At 37.3% G+C, this 20,495-nt stretch overlaps 1 protein-coding gene across 3 annotated transcripts in view; it reads left to right on the forward strand.

Moving 5' to 3' along the window:
• TIPRL (TOR signaling pathway regulator) overlaps positions 1-20,495 on the forward strand; it is a 71,098-nt gene that overhangs the window by 38,621 nt on the left and 11,982 nt on the right. The window contains exon 5 of one of the 3 annotated variants that reach the window (XR_011248310.1): positions 20,303-20,405. The exons of the other annotated variants lie outside the window; for them this stretch is intronic. The gene's annotated coding sequence lies outside the window, so the exon portion shown is untranslated. The remainder of the gene's footprint in view (positions 1-20,302; positions 20,406-20,495) is intronic. 3 annotated transcript variants of the gene reach the window in all.

The raw sequence follows: 20,495 nt of genomic DNA on the forward strand, positions 1-20,495 counted from the left end.
AGCCTTTTAGGTTGCTCTTAGTTTATTAAACCGTTTCAGGTTTTAAAGTGTTTTCACTTAAATTTTCAGTTCTAAACATGGACAATTTTTATTTAAAAAGAAATCATAATTTCTTTGTGGTGCATTTCCCCAGTGGCAAAGAGTGGATTTAGAGCTCTGTGCACCATGAGTCCTGGAATGTTTGGATTTATTTCATTGAGTTTATTATGAGTTTTGATAGCTTTGTGTGGCTGGCATTACCTATACATAATGATATGTTGCAGAAATTAATCTTCTTTTGTGTTTCTAAATTAGTTTCTCTCAGCAGTGTTTGTTTTTAGTTTAGAATTTTGTGTCTTAACAAAAGGGCTTTCAGCTTGTGGGACTGGGCTGTCACAGAGATCTTTTTTGTCAAGAGAAGTTCTTTTTTTGTGCTGTTAGTTTTTAGCTTTCAAAGAAAATTAGCTAAAGATCCTAATGCTGGGAAAGATTGAAGGCAAAAAGGAGAGGGGGCAGCAGAGGATGAGATGATTAGATAGCATCATCAACTCAGTGGACATAAATTTAAGCAAGCTCTGGGAGATAGTGGAGGTCAGAGGAGCCTGGTGTGCCTGAGGACCCCATGGGTTGCAAAGAGTTGGATATAACTTAGTGACTGAGCAGCAACAACAACAATCTGCCAAATACTGGCAGTGCTGTCATGTTATGTACGCATGTCATGTTGGCTTTTACAGCTAATGGTTAATTCCATTCTGAGTCAGGAGTGAACATTGTCTACCTTCTGCTTCCCTGTTTTGTTTTTGTTTTTTTTTTTTTTTGGCTGCACCATGCAGCATGTAGGATCTTAGTTCCCTGCACTGTATGTGCGTGCACTGTCATGTTCCATTCTTTACAACTCCATGGACTATAGCCTGCCAGGCTTCTCTGTCCATGGAAATTTCCAGGCAAGAATGCTCGAGTGGGTTGCCATTTCCTTCTCCAAGGGGTATTCCCCACCCAGGAATTGATCCTGTGTCTCTTGCATCTCCTGCATTGGCAGGTCGATTCTTTACCACTGAGCCATTTGTTAGTTCCATCACCAGGGATCAAACCCACACCCCCTGCATCCCTGCACTGGAAGTGTGGAGTCTTCACCACTGGACTGCCAGGGAAGCCCATCCTTCCATGTTTTATTTAGAGTCCAAGTATAATGGGCAGAGACATAGCTTTCACCTTTGTGTACGAAGAATTCTACGGTGCCTGTGCAGAGGTAACTTTTGTTGGACATGTAGTCCCATAGAATTGTTATATTTTACAGACACAGGGACCAAGAGACTGTTTCTTTACATCCCTTGTTTTTGTAGGTGAAAGAGAAGACTTTGGGTGGTTTGGTAACTGGGTGGTTCTCAACCTTATCAGACCCATTGCTTCATTTTTTTTTTTTAACCAAGTACTTTAACCTTTTACTATCCTGAAAGAAATTCATAGATAATATAAGCCACCGTCTTTCTAAGAAATCAACATTATGCCCTATTTATAAGATAAAAAGGAAACTTTGAAATTGATTTAGAATAAAATGATGAGTATTTCTCTTTGTAAGTGCACAGTATAACTGCATAAGTAGTCAGATACTTACATTGCATATGAGTCACTGTGAATATGGCAGCTGCAAGTGTAGACTGACAGATATGCCAAATGTCAGTCAGTGACTCAGATAACCCCCATCAGTGATGTAATTTTTCAAAATGGTGAACAACTCTTAGTGAAGTGTCAGATCCAAGTATAATATTCTCTTGATTTACAAGGTAATTGTCTGCCTTGGAAATTGAGTGATTTTATGTTTAAAAAATATAAAATGGAATAAGGTTCAAAGGTCAGATAATTAATTATAAGTTGATTTTTTTTCACCTACATGAATGCCAGGTGAGATATTTGGCAGTTTTGTGGGAAGCAGAATTGGACTTTGTTGTAAAGGATTGACCTGGGCACTATCAAACATTAATGTGTCTGGTCTTTAACTGCTAAATGTTAGTATTGGCTGCTCATTTTTGTGACAGTGAAAAATACCCTCAAATTTTCAGATGTCCCTTTGGAGAGAACTACTGTCTTAAAATATACAGTTGAATTGTAGAATTGGAGATAGAACTTGAATCCCTTAGATTCTCCATGGTACCATGCTGAAGTGATACTTCAGCTTGCTTCATGTGTTGTGCCTGGATGATTGTTAATAATTTTGAAATTTAAAAAATGTTGCAAATGAGTCCAACTGCACTCTGCCAGGTAATGATATGCTTCTCAACCAATTGAAATATCACATTATCATAGGTCAGGGTCTTTCTTCAGCTCTTCATTCCTGTAAGCCTTGCTTTTTAAAGTCTGTTGTTAATCTGCAGAATACAGTTTGACTCAGGGCTTTTTCTCCACCAAATAGCTTCTGGCCTGCATTTCATTCAGTCAGTAGTTAACAACTTTTTTAGGCAGTAGAGACATTGTGATGAATGAAGCAGTTATTCCCACTGTCTTAGAACCTACAGTCAAGTGGAGAAGAGATAGGCTTTAAGCAAGTAAGCACATAAATGAATATAGTTAAAGATCTGTTCATTTATGATGGAGAACTATGATAAACAATGACAAGAAAAATCTCTGTGATTATGGGACAGTGGGAGAGGCATTGACATTTATTCTGAGATTTAAAGGGATAAGTAAGCATTAACTAGGAGAACAACTCCAGGACAGGGAACAGGATGTTGAAAGGTCCTAGGGCAGGAGAGCTTGGCCTGCCACTGGTGACTCTCCAGGCAGTAAAGCTACTTTTGTTTCTTGGGTTATCTTGTTTTTTTCATTAGCATTACCCTGTGCTTATCTGGCACTATTTCATGCTTCAGTACTTTTGTTTTTATTGTACATGCTATTTCCTTTTTCTAGAATTCTCCTTCCCACTGCAGCTTTTCATTTCATGATCAGCTGTTCTCTGACTTTCTCCAGCAGACTTATCTACTTCTTTATTTGAGCACTTATTGAACGTTGTATGTGCCTCTGTTACAGCAGCTACCACATCATTTTGTGTTTTCCTCTTTGATAAACTTCTTAAGAATTGAGATTGTACTTCGTTTATATACCTCCAAGGCCTACTAACTCCGGGAGATGGTGATGGACAGGGAGGCCTGGCGTGCTGCAGTTCATGGGGTCGCAAAGAGTCGGACACGACTGAGCAACTGAACTGAACTCAAGGCCTACTATAATAAGAATGTGACACTTAGTAGACAATATAATTTGTTTAGTAAATGGTCAAATATATTTACTCTTTTTAAATTAATCCTTTATTATAAAACTTCCATATTCAAAAGTAGATGCAGTTCTCTTTTTTATTTAAAAAAATTTTATTGGAAGTTTAGTTAATGTACAGTATGCTGCTGCTAAGTCACTTCAGTCATGTCCGACTCTGGGCGACCCCATAGACGGCAGCCCACCAGGCTCTCCCGTCCCTGGGATACAGGTTACAATATAATGATTCACAGTTTTTAAAGAGTATGCATCATTTATAGTCATTATAAAATATTTTTTGTAATCTCCATGTTACATGACATATCCTTGTTGCTTACTTTATACCTAATAGTTTGCATCTCTTGATACCTTACCCCTGTGTTGCCCCTTCTCCATTCCTTTTCCGCACTGCTAACCACTTGTTTGTTCTCTGTGTCAGCGAGTCTGCTTCCTTTTTGTTATATTCACTGCTTTGTTGTGTTTTTAAAATTCCACGTGTAAGTGATATCATGTAGTATTTTCATTTTCTCTGTCTGATATATTTCACTTAGCATAATGCCCTCCAAGTCTATCCTTGTTACTTCAAATGGCAAAATTTCATTCTTTTTTATGGCTGAGTAGCATTCCATCATATCCATATCTTCTTTATCCACTTATCTTAGGACACTTTAGATTGTATCCATATTCTTGGCAATTTTAAATAATGCTGCTATGAACATTGGAGTGCATGTATCTTTTCAAATTAGTGTTTGTTTTTTTCAGGTATATACCCAGGAGTAGAATTTTTTGGTCATATGGTAGTTCTATTTTTAATTTTTTGAGAAACCTCCATACTCTTTTTAACAATAGCTGTACCAGTTTACATTCCCAGCAACAGTACATGAGGGTTCTCTTTTCTCCACATCCTTGCCAGCATTTGTTATTTGTGTTCTTTTTTAATGATAGTTATTCTGACAGATTTGAAGTGGTATCTCACTGTGGTTTTGATTTGCATTTCTTTGATGATTAGACAAAATTCTATAATGAATCAGTATATATTTGTCATGTACCAATTCTTGTCAGTCTTTAAAATTTTTTATCGCAGTAACATGAATTTACAGCATTATACAAGATTAGTTATTTTGTAGAAGTATTATATTTCTACTTCTGCATACCCTACAATGTGCTCACCACCAAAAATTTACTTTTCATTTGTCACCATACGGTTGACCTCCTTTAACCATTTTGCCCTCCCCCCCACCATTACCCCTCTAATAACTACTACTCTGTTCTCCGTATCTGTGTGTTTCTTTGTTTGGTTTATTCACTTATTTTGTGTTGTGTTTTTATTAGTTTTTTATATTATACATATAAGTGAAATCCTACAGTTTTTGTCTTTTTCCATCTGACTTATTTTGTTTAGGCTTCCCTGGTAGCTCAGATGGTAAAGAATCTGCCTGCAAAACAGGAGACATGGGTTTGATCCCTGGTTCGGGAAGATCCCCTGGAGAAGGGAATGGCAATCCACTCCACTATTCTTGCCTAAAGAATTCCATGGACAGAGAACCCTGACGGGCTATACTCTATGGGGTCACAAAGAGTAGGACAGGACTGAGCAGCTAACACTTTCACTTTTTTTACTTAGCATAATGCTCAGCAGTAAGGAATTTACCTGCCAATGCAGGAGCTACATGTTTGATCCCTGGGTCAGGAAGATCTCCTCAAGAAGAAAATGGAAACTTATTACAGTATTCTTGCTTGTGAAATCCTGTGGACAGAGGAGTCTGGCGGGCAGTAGTCTATAGGGTCGCAAAGAGTCCGATAAAACTTAGTAACTGAACAACAACAGCAACATGACTATTGATAGATAAGGGTTTAGTCTTACCCTGTTTCTTTTATGTTCTGGTGATTTCCTATGATATTTTTCTTAGTTTCCTCTTTCCTTGTTCTGTATCTCTGTTGTGTGTGGTTACCCTGAAGTTTGTATGAAATAAAGATAATAGTGCTTTTCCTACTAATAACATCTTACCTTCTTTAATCTGTGGAAGTTTTGTCCTTTTCCTCTTCCCTTTTTATGTTTTTGTCTCTAATTATCTACCTTTTTAAAAAAATTATTTATTTTACTTGGAGGCTAATTACTTTACAATATTGTGGTGGTTTTTGCCATACATTCACATGAATCAGCCATGGGTGTACATGTGTCCCCCATCCTGAACCCCCTGGCCACTTCCCTCCCTATCCCATCCCTCAGGGTCATCCCAGTGTACCAGCCCTGGGCACCCTGTCTCATCCATCGAAACTGGACTGGCGATGTATTTCACATATGATAATATTCATGTTTCAGTGCTATTCTCTCAAATCATCCCATCCTCACCCTCTCCCACAGAGTCCAAAAGTCTGTTCTTTACATCTGTGTCTCTTTTGCTGTCTCACATATAGGGACATTGTTACCATTTTTAAAATTCCATATATATGTGTTAATATATTGTATTGGTGTTTTCCTTTCTGACTTAGTTCAGTCTATATAATAGGCTCCTGTTTCATCCACCTCATTAGAACTGATTCAAATGCATTCTTTTTAACAGCTGAGTAATATTCCATTGTGTATATGTACCACAACTTTCTTATCCATTCATCTGCCAGTGGACATCTAGGTTGCTTCAATTTTCTGGCTATTGTAAACAGTACTGCAGTGAACATTGGGGTACATGTGTCTCTTTCAGTTCTGGTTTCCTTGGTGTGTATGCCCAGCAGTGGGATTGCTAGGTTGTATGGCAGTTCTATTTCCAGTTTTTAAAGGAATCTCCACACTGTTCTCCATAGTGGCTGTACTAGTTTGCATTCTCACCAATAGTGTAAGAGGGTTCCTTTTTCTCCATACCCTCTCCAGCATTTATTGTTTGTACACTTTTGGATAGCAGCCATTCTGATTGGTGTGAGATGGTACCTCATTGTGGTTTTGATTTGCATTTCTCTGATAATGAGTGATGTTCAGCGTCTTTCATGTGTGTGTTAGCCATCTGTATGTCTTCTTTGGAGAAATGTCTGTTTAGTTCTTTGGCCCATTTTTTGTTTAGGTCACTTATTTTTCTGGAATTGAGCTGCAGGTGTTGCTTGGTATATTTTTCAGATTAATTCTTTGTCAGTTACACATTTGCTATTAATTTCTCCCATTCTGAAGGCTGTCTTTTCACCTTGCTTATAGTTTCCTTTGTTGTGCAAAACTTTTTAAGTTTAATTCGGTCCCATTTGTTTAGTTTTGCTTTTATTTTCATTACTCTGGGAGGTGGGTTATAGAGGATCCTGCTGTGATTTATGTCAGAGAGTGTTTTGCCTATGTTTTCATCTAGGAGTTTTATAGTTTCTGGTCTTACATTTAGATCTTTAATCCATTTTGAGTTTATTTTTGTGTATGGTGTTAGAAAGTGTTCTAGTTTCATTCTTTTACAAGTGGTTGACCAGTTTTCCCAGCACCACTTGTTAAAGAGATTGTCTTTTCTCCATTGTATATTCTTGCCTCCTTTGTCAAAGATAAGTTGTCCGTATGTGTGTGGATTTATCTCTGGTCTTTTCTTTTTTTAAAATATAAACTTATTTATTTTAATTGGAGGCTAATTACTTTACAATATTGTGTTGGTTTTGCCATACATCAACATGCATCCACCACGGGTGTACACATGTTCCCCATCCTGACCCCACCTCTCTCCCCATACCATCCCTCTGGGTCATCCCAGTGCATCAGCCCTGAACATCCTGTATCATGCATCGAACCTGGACTGGCAATTCGTTTCACATATGGTATTATACATGTTTCAATGCCATTCGCCTGTATCATCCCACCCTTGCCCTCTCCCACAGAGTCCAAAATACTGTTCTATACATCTGTGTCTCTTTTGCTGTCTCACATACAGGGTTATTGTTACCATCTTTCTAAATTCCACGTATATGCATTAGTATACTGTATTGGTGTTTTTCTTTCTGGCTTACTTCACTGTGTATAATAGGCTCCAGTTTCATCCACCTCACTAGAACTGATTCAAATGTATTCTTTTTAATGGCTGAGTAATACTCCATTGTGTATATGTGCAACAGCTTTCTTATCCATTCGTCTGCCAATGGATATCTAGGTTGCTTCCATGTCCTGGCTATTATAAACAGTGCTGCGATGAACATTGGGGTACATGTGTCTCTTTCAATTCTGGTTTCCTCGGTGTGTATGCCCAGAAGTGGGATTGCTGGGTCATAAGGGAGTTCTATTTGCAATTTTTTAAGGAATCTCCACACTGTTCTCCATAGTGGCTGTACTAGTTTGCATTCCCACCAACAGTGTAAGAGTGTTCCCTTTCCTCCACACCCTCTCCAGCATTTATTGCTTATAGACTTTTGGATAGCAGCCATTCTGACTGGTGTGAAATGGTACGTCATTGTGGTTTTGATTTGCATTTCTCTGATAATGAGTGATGTTGAACATCTTTTCATGTGTTTGTTAGCCATCTGTATGTCTTCTTTGGAGAAATGTCTGTTTAGTTCTTTGGCCCATTTTTTGATTGGGTCATCTATTTTTCTGGAATTGAGCTGCAGGAGTTGCTTGTATATTTTTGAGATTAGTTGTTTGTCCGTTGCTTCATTTGCTATTATTTTCTCCCATTCTGAAGGCTGTCTTTTCACCTTGCTTAGAGTTTCCTTTGTTGTGCAGAAGCTTTTAATTTTAATTAGGTCCCATTAGTTTATTTTTACTTTTATCTCCAATATTCTGGGAGGTGAGTCATAGAGGATCCTGCTGTGATTTATGTCTGAGAGTGTTTTGCCTATGTTCTCCTCTAGGAGTTTTATAGTTTCTGGTCTTATGTTTAGATCTTTAATCCATTTTGAATTTATTTTTGTGTATAGAAAGTGTTCTAGTTTCATTCTTTTACAAGTGGTTGACCAGTTTTCCCAGCACCATTTGTTAAAGAGATTGTCTTTTCTCCATTGTATATTGTTGCCTCCTTTGTCAAAGATAAGGTGTCCATAGGTGCGTGGATTTATCTCTGGGGTTTCTATTGATCTATATTTCTGTCTTTGTGCCAGTACCATACTGTCTTGATGACTGTGGCTTTGTAGTATAGCCTGAAGTCAGGAAGGGTGATTCCTCCAGTTCCATTCTTCTTTCTCAAGATTGCTTTGGCTATTCGAGTTTTTTTGTATTTCCACACAAATTGTGAAATTATTTGTTCTAGTTCTGTGAAATATACCATTGGTAGCTTGATAGGGATTGCATTGAATCTAAAGATTGCTTTGGGGACTATACTCATTTTTACTATATCGATTCTTCCGATCCATGAACACGGTATATTTCTCCATCTATTAATGTCCTCTTTGATTTCTTTCACAAATGTTTTATAGTTTTCTATATATAGGTCTTTTGTTTCTTTAGGTAGATATATTCCTAAGTATTTTCTTCTTTTTGTTGCAATGGTGAATGGAATGGTTTCCTTAATTTCTCTGTTTTCTCATTTTTAGTGTATAGGAATGCAAAGGTTTCTGTGTGTTAATTTTATATCCTGCAACTTTGCTATATTCATTGATTAGTAATTTTCTGGTAGAGTGTTTAAGGTGTTCTGTGTAGAGGATCATGTCATCTGCAAACAGTGAGAGTTTTACTTCTTCTTTTCCAATCTGGATTCCTTTTATTTCTTTTTCTTTTTGATTGCTGTGGCCAAAACTTCCAAAACTATGTTGAATAGTAGTAATGAGAGTGGGCACCCTTGTCTTGTTCCTGACTTTAGGGGAAATGCTTTCAGTTTTTCACCATAGAGGATAATGTTTGCTGTGGGTTTGTCATATATGGCTTTCATTATGTTGAAGTATGTTCCTTCTATTCCTGCTTTCTGGAGGGTTATTATCATAAATGGATGTTGAATTTTGTCAAAGGCTTTCTCTGCATCTATTAAGATAATCATATGGTTTTTATCTTTCAATTTGTTAATGTGGTGTATCACATTGATTGACTTGTGAATATTGAAGAATCCTTGCATCCTTGGGATAATACCCACTTGGTCATAATGTATGATCTTTTTAATATGTTGTTGAATTCTGTTTGCTAGAATTTTGTTAAGGATTTTTGCATCTATGTTCACCAGTGATATTGGCCTGTAGTTTTCTGTTTTTGTGGCATCTTTGTCAGGTTTTGGGATTAGGGTGATGGTGGCTTCAGAGAATGAGTTTGGAAGTTTACCTTCCTCTGCAATTTTCTGAAAGAGTTTGAGTAGGATAGGTGTTAGCTCTTCTCGAAATTTTTGGTAGAATTCAGCTGTGAAGTCATCTGATCCTGGGCTTTTGTTTGCTGGAAGATTTCTAATTACTATTTTGATTTCTGTGCTTGTGATGGTCTGTTAAGATTTTCTATTTCTTCCTGGTTCATTTTTGGAAAGTTACACTCTTCTAAGAATTTGTACATTTCTTCCAAGTTGTCCATTTTATTGGCAGTCTCTTATGATCCTCTGTGTTTCTGTTGTGATTTCTTCATTTTCATTTCTAATTTTGTTCCTTTGATTCTTCTCTCTTTTTTTCCTGATGAGTCTGGCTAACGGTTTGTCTATCTTATTTATCTTCTCAAAGATCCAGCTTTTAGCCCTGTTGATTTTTTCTGTGGTCTCCTTTGTTTCTTTTTCATTTATTTATACCCTAATTTTTATGATTTTTTTCCTTCTACTAACCCTGGGGTTCTTCATTTCTTCTTTTTCTAGTTGCTTTAGGTGTAGAGTTAGGTTATTTATATGATTTTTCTCCTATTTCTTTTGGTAGGCTTGTATTGCTATGAGCCTCCCCCTTGGCACTGCTTTTACTGAATCCCATAGATTTTGGGTTGTGTTTTCATTTTCATTCGTTTCTATGCATATTTTGATTTCTTTTTTTATTTCTTCTGTGATTTGTTGGTTATTCAGAAGTGTGTTTTTTAGCCTCCATATGTTTGTATTTTTAATAGTTTTTTCCCTGTAGTTGACATCTAATCTTTCTGCATTGTGAGGAAAAAAACTGTTAAAAAAAATAATTATCCACTTTAAGTTTTTAACTTTGTTACTAAATTGTGATAACTATAGTTATTTTCCTGCCTTTTTTTTACTTTTTCTAGCCTTTATATTAGAATAAAATATTTAAAAACCTATTCTGATAAAGAATTTCAATGTTATGATTCTATCTGTTTATCACCTTGCTCAAAGTTTTGTGTATTTTTGCCATTTTGTTTGTAGTCAAAAAGCTCCTTTTAACAACTCTTATAAGACAAGTCTGATATTAATGACCTCCCTCATCATTTGTTTGTCTGAGGAAGTATTTCTTCTTCATATCTAAATGATAACTTTGCAGGATAGAGTATTTTTGGGTGGCAGTTTTTATCTTTCAGTATTTTGAGAACGTCCTTTTGCCCACTCCTGGCTTTTGGGGTTTCAGCTTGAAGAGCTACTAACAACCTGATGGGGGATCCTTTGTAGTTACTGTCCTTTCTTTCCATGATATCTTTAAAAGTTTTTCTCTGTCATTGACTTTTGACAGTTTTTATATTGTATCTTGGGGAAGGTCTTTTGTGTTGAAGTGATTAGGTGTTCTCTGAGCTTCATGGGCTTGTATGGCAGTTCCTTCTCCAGGTTTGAGAAATTCTCTGCTGTCATTTCTTTAAATAATCTCTGTTCCCTTCTGCCTGTTTTTTTCTTTTATGATTCCTATCACGCTAATGTTGCCCTTCCCCCAAAAGTTGCATAGCTCTTGTAGAATATTCTTATTTTTTAAGTGTCTTATTTTTCTTTGCTCTTCTACTTGTATTATTTCTAGCTATCTGCCATCGAGCTCACTAATTCTCTTTCGCATATGCTCTGCTCTATTTCCAGTGTCTTCTAATGCATTCTTCATCTTCTTTATTGAGTGCTTCTGCTCTGGAATTTTTTTTTTTTTTTTTTTTTTAGTTTCAGTTTCTTTGGTAAAGTATTCCTTCTCATTTTAAAAAATTTCTGAGCACATTAAATTGCCTTTCTGAGTTTTCTTTTTTTTAAAGTTTTCTTTTATTTTTATTTGGAGGATAATTATTTTACAGTATAGTGATGGTTTCTGCTATCCATCAAGATGTATGCCACAGGCATACACATATCCCCTTCCCTCTTAAACCTCCTTCCTACCTACCCCTCCATCCCATCTTTATAGATTGCCACAGAGCACCAACTTTGGATTCTCTGCATCATACAGCAAATTTCCACTGGCTGTCTATTTTACATATGGTAATATATACGTTTCAGAACTACTATATATATGGTAATATACGTTTCAGAACTACTCTGTCAAGTCTTTTCACCCTCTCCCTCCCTCCTACCTTCTCCCTAATGCTTACATTTCCTTTGCTGCCCTGCAGATAGAATCATCAGTACTGTCTTTCTAGATTCCATATAGATACATTAATACAGATATTTGTCTTTTTCTTTCTGAGTTAACTTCACTCAGTATAATAAGCTCTGGATTCATCCACCTCATTAGAACTGACTCAAATGTGTTCCTTTTATGGCTGAGTAAGATGCTATTGTGTATATATACACCGCAACTTCTTTATCCAGTCATCTGTTGATGGACATCTAAAGTGCTTCCATGTCCTGGCTATTGTAAATTGTGCTGCATTGAACATTGGGGTATATGTGTCTTTTTAAATTATGGTTTTCTCAGGGTATATGTCTAGTAGTGGGATTGTTGGGTCATATGGTAGTTTTATTCCCAGTTTTTAAAAATTAAAATTTATTTTTAATGAAGGATAATTGCTTTACAGTTTTGTGTTTGTTTCTGCCAAACATCAACATGAATCAGCCATAGGTATACCTAAATCCCCTCCCTCTTGAACCTCTTTTCCACCTCCTTCCCCATTACATCCCTCTAGGTTGTTATAGCTTCACTTTGAGTTCCCTGAGTCATACAGAAAATTCCCTTTTGCTATCCATTTTATATATGGTAATGTATGTTTCCATGTTACTCTTTCCATACATCCACCCTCTCCTTCCTCCTCACTCCCCATGTTTATAAGTCTCTTCTCTATGTCTGTGTCTCCGTTGCTGCCCTGCAAATAATTTCCTCAGTACCATCTTTCTTTTCTTTTTTTTTTTCAGTACCATCTTTCTGTGTAGTGACTGACTTCCCTGGTGGCTCAGATGGTAAAAGCATCTGCCTGCAATGCAGGAGACCTGGGTTCGATCCCTGGGTCAGGAAGATCCCCTGGAAAGAAAGATCCATCTTTCTATAGATTCCATATATATGTGTTAGTATGCAATATTTGTGTTTCTCTTTCTGACTTACTTCACTCTGTATGTATAATAGGCTCTAGGTTCATTGACCTCATTAGAACTGATTCAGATGGATTCCTTTTTATGACTGGGTAATATTTGATTGTATATGTATACCACAACTTCTTTATCCATTCATCTGTCAATGAACATCTAGGTTTCTTCCATATCCTAGCTATTGTAAATTGTGCACTGCAATGAACTTTAGGGCACATGTGTCTTTATCAATTCCAGTTTCCTCAGGGACTATTCCTAGTAGTGGGATTCCTGGTTCATATGGTGGTTTTTGTCCTAGTTTTTAAAGAAATCTCCATGCTGTCTTCCATAGTGACATATTAGTTTACATTCCCACCAACAATGCAAGAGGGTTCCCTTTTCTCCGTATCCTCTCCAGTATTTATTATTTGTAGATTTTTTGATGATGACCATTCTGACTGGTGTGAGGTGATATACCTTTGGGTAGTTTTGATATGCATTTCTCTAAGAATGAGTGATTTTGAACATTTTTTCATCTCTTTATTATCCATCTTTATGTCTTCTTTGGAGAAATGTCTGTTTAGGTTTTCTGCCCACTTTTTGATTGGGTTGTTTGTTTTTCTGATATTGAGCTGCATGAACTGCTTGAACTTTTTGGAGATTAATCCTTTGTCAGTTGTTTCAGTTGCTATTGTTTTCTCCCATTCTGGGGATTGTGTTTTCACTTTGCTTATAGTTTTCCTTCATTGTGCAAAAGCTTTTAAGTTTAATCAGGTCCCATTTGTTTATCTTTGTTTTTATTTCATTACGCTGAGAGGTGGGTCATATAGGTTCATTCTGTGATTTATGTTTTAAGAGTGTTCTGCCTGGTTTCCTCTAAGAGTTCTATAGTTCTTGGTCTACATTTAGGTCTTTAATCCATTTCTAGTTTATTTTTGTTTTTGGTGTTAGGAAGTGTTCTAGTTTCATTCTTTTACACATAGCTTCCCAGTTTTCCTAGCACCATTTATTGAAGAAACTGTCTTTTCTCTATTGTATGTTTTTGCCTCCTTTGTCAAAGATAAGGTGTTCATAGGTGTGTGGATTTATCTCTGGGCTTTCTATCTTGTTCCATTGGTCTATATTTCTATTTTTGTGCCACTTCCATCCTGTCTTGATGTGTGTAGCTTTGTAGTATAATCTAAAGTCAGGAAGGTTGATTCCTCCAGCTTTCATTCTTCTTTCCCAAGATTACTTTGGCTGTTTGAGGCCTTTTGTCTCTCCATACAAACTGTGAAATTGTTTGTTCTAATTCTGTGAAAAATATCATTGGTGGTTTGATAGGGATTGTGTTGAATCTGTAGATTGCATTTGGTAGTATAGTCATTTTCACATTATTAATTATTCCAATCCAAGAACATGGTATAGTATTCCATCTGTTTGTGTCATCTTCAGTTTCTTTCATCAGTGTCCATAGTTTTCTGAATATAGGTCTTTTGCCTCTTTAGGTAAATTTATCCCTAAGTATTTTATTTTTTGTTACAGTGGTAAATGGGATTGTTTCCTTAATTTCTCTTCCTGATTTTTCATTGTTAGTATATTGAAGTGCAAGAGATTTCTGTGTCTTTAATTTTGATCCTCTGACTACTGTATTCATTGATTTTTATTGTTGTTCAGTTGCTCAGTCATGTCTGACTCTTTGCAACCCAATGGACTGCAGCATGCCAGGCTTCCTTGTCCTTCACTATCTCCTGGAGTTTGCTAAAACTCATGTCCCTTGAGTCAGTGATGACATTCAACCATCTCATCCTCTGTCACCCGCTTCTCCTCTTGCCCTCAATCTTTCCCAGCATCAGGATCTTTTATAGTGAGTTCACTCTTTGCATCAGGTGGCCAAAGTATTGGAGCTTCAGCATCAGTCCTTCCAGTGAGGATTCAGGATTGATTTCCTTTAGAATTGACTGGTTTGATCTCCTTGCAGTCCAAGAAACTCTCAAGACTTCTCCAGCACCACTGTTGGAAAGTGTCAGTTCTTTGGCTCTTAGTCTTCTTTATGGTCCAGAGCTCACATCTGTACATGAATACTGGAAAAGCTATAGCTTTGACTAGACGGACCTTTGTAGGCAAAGTAATGTATCTGCTTTTTAATATACTGTCTAGGTTTGTCTTTTTTTTTTTTTTTCCCCAAGGAGCTAGTATCTTTTAATTTCATGGCTGCAGTCACTGTCTAGTCATTTTGGAGCTAAAGATGATAAAGTCTGCCACTGTTTCCATTTTTTGCCCCTCTATTTGCCATGATGTGATGGGACCAGATGTCATGATTTTAGTATTTTGAATGTTGACTCTTAAGCCAGCTTTTTCACTCTCCTTTTTCACCTTCACTAGAGGTTCTTTAGTTCCTCTTTGATTTCTGCCATTAGGGTGGTATTATCTGCATGTCTGAGATTATTGATATTTCTCCCAGTAATCTTGATCCAGCTTGAGCTTCATCCAGCCTGGCATTTAGCATGATGTACTCTGCATATAAGCTAAATAAGCATGATGACAGTATACAGCCTTGACATACTCCTTTCCCAGTTTTGAACCAGTCTCCATGTCCAGTTCTAACTGTTGCTTCTTGACCTGCATATAGGTTTCTCATGAGGCAGTTAAGGTGGTCTGGTATTCCCATCTCTTTTAGCATTTTCCAGTTTGTTGTGATCCACATAGTCAATGTCTTTAGTGTAGTCAATGAAGCAGAAGTAGATGTTTTTCTGGATTTTTTGGTGGCATCTTTAGGGTTTTCTATGTAGAAAATCATGACATATGTAAATAGTGAGAGTTTTGCTTCTTTTCCAATCTCGATTCCTTTTATTTCTTTTTTCTTCTCTGATTGCTCTGGTTAGGACTTCCAAAATTCTGTTGAATAATGGTGGCAACAGTGGGAAACCTTGTTTTGTTCCTCATTTTAGAGGAAATGATTTCAGTTTTTCACCATTGTGAACAATATTTGCTGTGGATTTGTCTTATATGCCTGTTATTATGTTGACTTATGTTCCCCCTGTGCATACTTTCTGGAGAGTTTTCATCATAAATGAGTGTTGAATTTTGTCAAAGAGTTTATCTGCATCTGTTGAACTAATTATATGGTTTTTATTTTTCAGTTTGTTAATATGATGTATCATATTGGTTGATTTGTGAATACTGAAGAATCCTTCCATCCCTGGGATAAAGCCCACTTGATTATGATGTATGTTCTTTTTATTATGTTGTTGGATTGTGTTTGCTAGAATTTTGTTAAGGATTTTTGCATTTATGTTCATCAGTGATACTGGCCGATACTTTTCTCTTTTTTGGAGCATCTTTGTCCAGTTTGATATCAGAGTGATGGTGGCCTCTTAGAATGAGTGTGGGAATTTTCCTTTCTCTGTAGTTTTCTGGAAGAGTTTGAGTAGAATAGGTGTTAGCTCTTCTCTAAACTTTTGGTAAAATTCATCTGTCAAGCCATCTGGCCCTGAGCTTCTGTTTGTTGGAAAATTTTTGATCAGAATTTCAATTTCCATGTTTGTGATTAGTTTGTTCCTATTTTGTATTTCTTTCTGGTTCTGTTTTGAAGGGTTATATATACTTCTGTAAGAGTTTGTACTATCTGAAATGCAGTACTTGGGTGCAACCTCAAGAATGCCAGAATGAGCTCTGTTCATTTCCAAGGCAAACCATTCAGTATCACAGTAATATAAGTCTGTGCCCCAACCACTAAGGCCAAAGAAGCTGAAGTTGAATGGTTCTTTGAAGACCTTCTAGAACCAAAAAAAGATGTCCTTTTTGTCATAGGGGACTAGAATGAAAAAGTAGGAAACCAAGAGATACCTCGAGTAACTGGCAAGTTTGGCCTTGGAGTACAAAATGATGCAGGGCAAAGGCTAACAGAATTTTGCCAAGTGAATGCACTGGTTATAGCTAAGACCCTCTTCCAACAACACACGAGACAACTCTCCACATGGACATCACCAGATGGTCAGTACCAAAATCAGATTGATTATATTCTTTGGTTCCAAATTGGGAGAGGAGTACATCAAGGCTGTATATTGTCACCCTGCTTATTTAACTTATATGCAGAGTACATCATGTGAAATGCCAGGCTGAATGAAGCACAAGCTGGAATCAAGATTGCTGGGAGAAATGTCAATAACTTCAGATTTGCAGATGACACCACCCTTATGGCAGAAAGTGAAGAATTAAAGAGCCTCTTGATGAGACTGAAAGAGGAGAGTGAACAAACTGGCTTAAAACTCAGCATTAAAAAAAATAATAAGATCATGGCATCCAGTCCCATCACTTCATGGGAAATAGATGGGGAGACAATGGAAACAGTGACAAACTTAATTTTGGGGGGCTCCAAAATTGGTGCAGATGGTGACTGCAACCATGAAATTAAAAGACGCTTGCTCCTTGGAAGAAAAGTTACAACCCACATAGACAGCATATTAAAAATCAGACACATTTCTTGGCCAACAGAGGTCCATCTAGTCAAAGCTATGGTTTTTCCAGGAGTCATGTTTGGATATGAGAGTTGGACTGTAAAGAAAGCTGAGTGCCAAAAAATTGATACTTTTGAACTGTGGTGTTGGAGAGGACTCTTGAGAGTCCCTTGGACTGCTAGGAGATCAAACCAGTCGATCCTGAACAAAATCAGTCCTGAATATTCATTGGAAGGACTGATGATGAATCTGAAACTCTAATATGTGGCCACCTGATGCAAAGAACTGAGTCACTGAAAAGACCCTAATGCTGGGAAAGATTGAAGGCAGGAGGAAAAGGGTACAACAGAAGATGAAATGGTTGGATGGCATCACCGACTCGATGGACATGAATTTGAGCAAGCTCCAGGAGTTGGTGATGGACATGGAAGCCTGGTGTACTACAGTCTGTGTGGTTGCAAAGAGTTGGACCAGATTGAGCAAAAGAACTGAACTTGAAAAATTTGTCCATTTCTTCCAGGTTGCCCATTATATTAACATATAGATTTTGGTAGTAGTCTTTTATGATCCTTTTGTATTTCTGTGTTGTAATTTTACCTTTTTCATTTCTAATTTTAATGATTTGAGTCTTCTTTCTGTTTTTCTTGATGAGTCCAGCTAACTATTTGTCAATTTCAATTATCTTCTCAAAGAGCCAGCTTTTAGTCTTACTGATCTTTGCTATCGTCTCCTTCATTTCTTTTTTTATTTATTTCTCCTCTGATCTTTATGATTTCTTTCCTTCTAACTGGATTTTTTTCATTCTTCTTTTTTTAGTTGCTTTAGGTGTAAGGTTAGGTTGTTTGTATGATGTCTCTCTTGTTTCTTGAAGTAGGCTTGTATTGCTATAAACTTCCCTCTAACTGCTTTTGCTCCATCCCATAGGTTTTGGTTGTGTTTTCACTGTCATTTGTTTCTAGGCCTATTATGATTTTCTTCATTTCTTCAGTGATCTGTTGGTTATTCAAAAGCGTATTGTTTACCCTCCATATGTTTATGCTTTTCCTAGTTTGTTTTTTTTTCTGTAGTTGATATCTAGTCTTACAATGTTGTGGCCAGAAAAAAATGCTTGAGATGATTTTGATAACTTACGGTGAATGATGTTGGATCCATGATCTCTGAAGATTTAGCTTTAGAACCAAGGACCAAGCTTGATCACTCAGAGCTGTTGTTTGCATAAGTTTTATTACAGTGAGAAAGGACAGAGAAAGCTTCAGAGACAGACATCAGGAAGGGGATGGAGAGTGCCCCACTCACTAGGCTTGTCAAGGCTTTACACACTTTTTACCAGACTCACTTCCACAACATAAACCTTAAATTAACAAGCTTAGAGGTAACAATAAAAAAATCTTGCCAGACCAGCTCCCACAGCTAGGTTTTAAGATGACAAGATTAGTCAGAGGGTTCTTGATAAGAAGGAGAAAGTGTCCTGGAGCAAGATATATTGTTGTTATATAATCATTAGTACAGAGTTTAAGAAAAAACATACCCTTGAGCAAGATGAGTTGTTTTGTTTAGATCTGGGCTTAAACAAAGTTAGTCTTAAAGATTGTTGTTGTAGTAACAGCTCAGAGTTTAAGATAAAAAGTCTTATGTGACTAAGACAAAGCAGTGTAGAAAAGAAAAACTTTCTCCTCCTTGAGGGCCCTGGACCCTTTCCTCCTTCTCAGGAGCCCCAGACTCCTTCTTATCAACCTACCAAAGAATTAACTCTCTCTATTCCAGTTTTTTTTTTTTTTTAACCAAGGTTTGATTTATGGCCCAAGACATGTTCTATCTTGGAAAATGTTCCATGTGCACTTGAGGAAAAAGTGAAATTGTTCTGTTGTTTTTGGATGAAATGTCCTGTAGATACCAGTTAGGTCCAACTGGTCCAATGTATTGTTTAAAGCTTGTTTTTCCTTATTTTCTGCTTATGATCTGTCCACTGGTGTGAGAGGGGTATTAAAGCCCTCCACTATTACTGTGTTACTGTTGATTTCCCCTTTAATAATTAGTTGTTAGCATCTGCCTTATATATTTAGGTGTTCCTTTTCTTGGGTTGATCCCTTGATTATTATGTAGTGTCCTTTGTCTCTTGTAACAGTCTTTATTTTAAAGTCTGTTTTATCTGAGTATTGCTACTCCTGCTATCTTTTGATTTCCTATTTCATGGAATATCTTTTTCTAGCCCTTCGCTTTCAGTCTGTGTTTATCCTTAGGTCTGAGGTGGGTCTCTTGTAGATAGCATATATAGTGGTCTAATTTTTGTATCCATTCAGCCATCTGTTGTCTTTTGGCTAGAACACTTAGCTCATTTACTTTTAAGGTAATTATTGATATGTACGATCCTATTACTATTTACTTATTGTTTTGGGTTTGTTTTTTAGGCCTTTTCTTTTTGTGTTTCCTATCTAGAGAAGTTCCTTTAGCATTTGTTGAAGAGCTGGTTTGGTGATGCTGAATTCTCTTAACTTTAGCTTGTCTATAAAGCTTTTGATTTTTTCTTTGAATCTGAATGAGATCCTTGCTGAATAGAGTAATCTTGGTTGTAGGTTATTCCCTTTCATCACTTTAAGTATACCCTGCTATTCCCTTCTGGCTTGCAGAGTTTCTGTTGAAAAATCAGCTGTTGGCCTTATGGATATCCCCATATGTTATTTGTTGCTTTTCCCTTGCTGTCTTTAATATTTGTACTTTGTGTTTAGTTTTTGTTAGTTCGATTAATATGGGTCTTGGCATGTTTCTCCTTGGGTTTGACCTGTATGGTGGAGAAGGAAATGGCAACCCACTCCAGTACTCTTGCTTGGAAAATTCCATGAATGGAGGAACCTGGTAGGCTACAGTTCATGGAGTTGCAAAGAGTCAGACACAACTTCACTTTCACTTTCACTTATCCTTTGTGGAACTCTCTAGGCTTCCCGGACTTGGGTGGCTATATCCTTTCCCATTTTAGGGATGTTTTCAACTAAAACATCCTTAAATATTTTCTCTTGCCCTTTTCTTTTGTCTTCTTCTGGGACCCCTATGATTCGAATGCTGCTGCTAAGTCACTTCAGTCATGTCCGACTCTGTGCAACCCCATAGACAGCAGCCCACCAGGCTCTGCCATCCCTGGGATTCTCCAGGCAAGAACACTGGAGTGGGTTGCCATTTCCTCCTCCAATGCATGAAAGTGAAAAGTGAGAGTGAAGTCACTCAGTTGTGTCCGACTCTTAGTGACCCCATGGACTACAGCCCACCAGGCTCTTCTGTCCTTGGGATTTTCCAGGGAAAAGTACTGGAGTGGGGTGCCATTACTGGGGTGCTAAATGTTGTCTCAGAAGTCTCAGAGATTATTCTCATTTCTTTTTTATTATTTTTTCTTTAATGCAGTGTTCAGTGGTGTGTTTTGGCGTGTCTATGGGATCAGTGGAGAAGGCAATGGCACCCCCTTCCAGTACTCTTGCCTGGAAAATCCCATGGATGGAGGAGCCTGGTAGGCTGCAGTCCATGGGGTCGCGAAGAGTCGGACACGACTGAGCGACTTCACTTTCACTTTTCACTTTCATGCTTTGGAGAAGGAAAT

The sequence above is a fragment of the Ovis canadensis genome, chromosome 1 (genome assembly GCF_042477335.2).
Source record: "Ovis canadensis isolate MfBH-ARS-UI-01 breed Bighorn chromosome 1, ARS-UI_OviCan_v2, whole genome shotgun sequence".
Classification (NCBI taxonomy): Eukaryota; Metazoa; Chordata; class Mammalia; order Artiodactyla; family Bovidae; genus Ovis; species Ovis canadensis.